Below are 5,509 nucleotides of genomic sequence, written 5' to 3' on the forward strand. Positions count from 1 at the left end.
ATTCAAACTGGACAGTTAACACAAACTGCTAATTTGAACACAAACTCATAATTTACCCTTTTTGGGTGTACTTACCATTATGTTAGATTCTTCAGCACTGTTGATTGTATTCCCAGAGCTGTAGAGAAATTTTGAGATGCTTACTCTTGAAATAATTAAAAACATTAAGCAGACCACTTAGCCTGTTCAGCTTTTGAAATCTGTAGGAAGACTGATTATTTTAAATCCAGTTCAACAGATTTTAAGCCTATAAATAAAAAGCAGTGTGATAGCTGAGAGGTAATTGGCAGTGTCTACTCTGAAGTTTTTTTTTTTTTAAGTTATATATTAGTTTACTTCTTTTAATTCAGTACTGCTGTAGATTCAAATCCAATATTTCCTCATCCTAAATTTCCTTATCCAGCCATTTCATACTAACTAAATCTGATCTATTTAGGAAAGGGAAGAGGTATTTTACTCTCAGTTCGGTAGTGATGAAGGTGATGAGAATCTAGTCTTACTTTAAGCCTTCAAATTTACTGCAGTATATTTTGGAGTGTCAGGTTCTTMTAAAGTATCTTCAGTTTTGCAAATGATCATTTCAATTTCAGKTTTTAAGATATCAGTGAGCCTGATGCTATGAAGATTTCATGTTGGACACTCAATATGACAGTATTAATTTCCAAGATAAAATAAAAGGTCAAAGAGAAGTTATATAGATTGTATCAYGAAGTACCTGTAGTTCTTCCCAATATGATTCTAGGTAGTAAATATTTAATCTATTAGTATTTTTGAAACACATACTTAAGAACTTTGAATGATTRAAAATAGTCATTCATTGAATATTTTTATGATTGTCCTTTAGCACAGGAAGTCCATAAAACCTTACCCTAAACACTCAACTGAGGGTAAAAACAATTCCTAGAGTTGGAAGACTACCATAAACTTTTATTTACATGCACTTTGTGTTTAGAAAACAATTGCTTAAGTAAGCCTGTTCTTTGGACTGTTGCTTTGGCCTCATCAACAGTTATTTCGTAGTGACTGAGAAATTATTGTTATGGTGGTTTGTAATCTCCAGTTCCTAATTGTGTTYGCATTGCATCACCATGTTAAGTAAAAATGTTATCCTCTCACATTCACAGTGCAATCTAACACATTTTGAGTAAGCAGTTTGTTCAGCGGATAGAACATTTTTGCTGGAGGTTARTATGTGTGGTGAGCTACTGGGTTGCTAGAGAGCCTGGCTCAACAAAACCTGTGTCTGCCAAGTGCTTGGCAAATGTCTAAGGGTGTGTGGYTGGAGCAACGTTATGTGCCACAGTATTTGTTGCAAAGCAGAAGGAACTTCTCTTTAAGAAAAGAAAGAGAGATTTGGGAAGAATGGAAAGATCATTATTGTCCCATATGGGCAGTTTCAGCCCATTGAGGACTGAATCCTGCTACYACTGAAATAGCAAAATCCTCAATTATTTTGATACAGCCGACCCCCAAAAGGTAACAGAGCTCTGTGACACTACCAAAAAGGTAATATAAATATTTATAATATAATATTTATAATACAGTATTTAGCAACCCTAAACTACAATCCATAAACTACAGTTGGTTAGTAGCTAAACAACTTGCAAAAGTTTTTACCTATCTTTAAGATAGACCAGAGACTCATAYGCAAATCCAGCATTTAGCCCTATTATAGAGTTTGGCAGTGTCAAAAATCTTGGATATAGAAATAGGGACACCAATTACTAAAAGCTATAGACTTACTTTTATTCCACCTCCAGCCTTTTTTTGAGACAGATGTTAGTCATCAACTAAATATTTGAAGGCTAAATTTACAGAGATTGCAATTTAAGCACTCAGTAAGTTTCCATTTGTTGTCATTACACGCATAGGCAATTTCAGAAAAATGATGGACCAAAGTTGCTGTTATTTGATGACAAAAACCGATGGTATCTGCTGACTATAGCCCAACTATTGGAAAGTYGGATTTTTTATTTACCCAGAAAAGATAATGCATCAAAGAAGGAGTCAGAGCATTGTGTGCAAGTGTGCCACAGTCTTAGTATGGTCATTGCTGAGGACTGTCATTAGCACTGTCAATCGTTATACTCAGATGAAGGACTAGGAGTTTGTGATAGCGCATCTTCACAAGAAGAACCGGAATGAGAGCAACTAGCATCCATTCCCGTAGTAACCAAAAGCTGGTACTTGTGGAGGAGCAGCTTTGAACTGCTGACCTAGAAAGAAATTTTATCTTATTGCTAAGCCCATGACCTCTTTGGTTCCCAAGATTTCTGGTGAGTGTAATTAAGAGCAAGGTGGACAAAGAAATGTCACAGGACAATAAAAATGGGTGTGCATATGGACGTGTATATTGGCAAAAGGCATTCTGGAATGAAGTTAAGAAGAGACTGTATGCAGAAACATSAAACAGTTTATAGATATAGATTTTACATTGAGAAAAAATGGAGAAAGTATGCTTTAGAAGAGTTTTGGGGAAAATTATTTTTAATTAAATCGGAGTTATTAAGTCTCTGAATGCACAGCTGATGAAGGATGAAAATTAATGCAACAGTTCTTTCTAAATAATTAGACATCAGTAGCCAAGTTTTCAAGCAGCCTTCAGCTGAGAACTCAGAATATGCAAGCATCATTTAAGCATATTTAGAAAGGTCAGAAACAGCATCATCCCTGTTTTCTCTCCATCAGAGTGCAGAAGCAGCAGTGCATGCAGAAAATATGTCAAGAACTTTCTAGCTGTGTCAACCGCTCTTGCAGAAGCTCTCTTTCTTTTCAGGCTACATGCACTGCCACTTTTTAAAGGAAATATTAATAACAAATCATCACTTTTTCAGTTTAGCCTCATGCAGTGTCACAGCCACTAATGTAAGACTCTTAATTGAACTTTCTCAACAGTCTCCTGCCTAACAAGCTGGTTTTTTACCTATTCTTCATTGGCACAAACTGTCTAAGTAATCTTCTGGGAAGAAGAATGCCTTCATTAAGTGTCTGGTTTAGGGCAGCCGTTCAAGTCCGTTAACTTCTTAAGGCACTGCATCCAGTGAGCTTGGCCACCTTGTTATTCCAGAAGAGGCCCAGCTCCTCCTCATACGCTCCCATCACCTCTCTGCTAGAGTGACATGTGAAATAGACACAAGGAAAACTGGCCCTAGGGCCATTTAAAAAGCTCACTCACCTTACAAAAAGCCTTTTGACAAGTGATTCGTTTGTTTGAAATGTGTACACAGTATCTTGTTGTTTACAGGTAAGAATTATTATTTTTCTTCTTTTCTTACTGATTTATGTCCTTAGGAAAAGAATGTTAAAATAGAAGAGTTTTCATGAGCTGCTACTTAAAAAGAGAATGAAAGAAGTTATTTGTTTCAGTTTTACCTTTTAAATCATTAACCTATGTTTTGTCATATCAAACATAAGTATTTGATGCAGCTATGATATAAACAAAATGAAAATTGTCAGGGGAGGTTAAGCAAATAAATAAGAGATAAAACAGTATTAAATAAAACAAAATGGAAGTAGAAGAAGAGATGGAGAGACATAAAGAAAAAAGAAGTAGAGGTACATCAACAGGGAAGAAGAAAAGCAGAAGCAGTTTATCTTTGTGCTTGCTGTCTGTGATACATTGCATACGTCCCACAACTCCTCAAGTGCAGAGAAGATGGGATGGTTTCAACCTACTGTTTCATACCTCCACCACCTGGCAGCTATTGTTACTAATTTAAAACTAAGATGACACAGGAAATAAAAGTTTATTTCTGAAAGTCCATGTCTTACGTAGGACAGGGTAGGCTAACTATATAGGACAGGACTAGAATAAAGTAGCTAGACAAATGCAAATTAAGAAAATTCAAAAGGAATGAGAAAGCCTTGAATGATTGCTACCTGTAATCTTATTATGGGCTTGAAAATGCTTACCTTGTGCATGTAAACCTGTGCCATGACTCAACATGAGATTTGTTTGTGTTTAAGAGCTATATGATTAGTCAGAAACTTAATGATACCAGTGCTATGCACTCCCTTTAACACAGAGCAAATTTCATTGCAGCTGTATTTTAACAGCAGGAGAATTCTGCCAGGATACTGAACTCAGATCTGGGCAGACAAAGAGCAGCTCTCCTTAAGATCTGGACAAAGTTCAGATTCAGGTTTAAAAAAAAAAGAAACGATCTCAAGATCAAACATATTTTCCTACTAAACTATCTGAAGGAGGTAAACATTTGTCTGTACTTCCATGCCTTATTTTTTATTCAGATACACAATTGTATGTTATTTAGGTGGCACCTGTTCATAATGGCATGCACCTGTAGCCATAAGTTTTCACATGTATAATATAGTATTATTTTAAACTGAAACTTTTAGATTCTCCAGGGGACAGCATAGGTACCTACCAAAATGAAGAAGTTTGAGACTGATTCTTCAGCAAAGCAAAGGCTCGCTCTTCATATTTGATAAATTTGTGGTACTCCCAAAGAAGTAAATGGAAGTTGCGTGTTCACATCAGAGGACAAAGCCTCAAAGATTTTTTTTTTCCTCTACTTACGAATATCAACAGAACAAACACGTCCCACACTGATATCYTTCTAAGCAAAGAGAGGTATTTCACTAGCACACATTGAGATAAACACATACTCTCCCCAGCATCAGGTATATCATTTGGAGAAGCATGTGAAGGGATGCATGCGAGATGGCTACGAAGAGTAAGTGTTTGAAGGAGGTGGCCTTTACAGCCTCMTTTCCACAAGTGTTTGGGAAAGGCAATGTGGGAATTTAGAGTTCATCAGAAGAGACTTAMTCTGCCTCAGAAAAAGAGAAATTGATTATGAAAATAAGTGCAGATTTSAGATACTCAGAGCTTGTACTTTTTTGGGTTTTTTTGATTTTGGAGGAAAATTTGAAAATATCCAATGTTTCCATTTATCCAACATTAACTTTTCTCAAGTGCTCAGCAAGTGTAGTTGTCCTAGAATGAGTTAACTGTTAACACATAGGATAGTATTCCAAAGATATTTTATATAATGCATTTTTCAATAAAACTCATAATTAGCAAATGTTAACAAGYAGAGTACTGAATGCTGCAAAGGAGAGTAGCAACTTTGCTGGCAGAAAAAGTCCTTGACAGAAAGGGGAACGTCATTTTCCTAACACAGAAAGGAAAATTAGCTGTGAAATGAACAGAGAAAAAATGCATGGTTATGCCCATAATTGATGTTTTTAATGCCTTCCAGTAAAGTGGTAGGCTCTGTTATTCCACTCGTCAGTGGCTCACTACTGGAAAGAGTGACATAGTTTTAGAGACTATGACAGTATTAATTTGTTTGGTGGCAATGTTTTTGGAGTAGCAGTCAGGTAGTCTGTTACCTGAAAGAGGAAGGGATTTCTTACAAGGCTTGCAAGCTAAAACCTGGGTTATAAGGGAGTGAGCTTCTGGATTTCTAGAGGCATGCCTTAAAAATCCTGTTCAACGTCAGGATGTTGTATAGTCAGCTACCACTRCAGTCACATTCAGCAACTT

This window comes from Rhea americana, unplaced genomic scaffold (genome assembly GCF_003343005.1).
Source record: "Rhea americana isolate MKP2758 unplaced genomic scaffold, rheAme1 scaffold_11, whole genome shotgun sequence".
Taxonomy (NCBI): Eukaryota; Metazoa; Chordata; class Aves; order Rheiformes; family Rheidae; genus Rhea; species Rhea americana.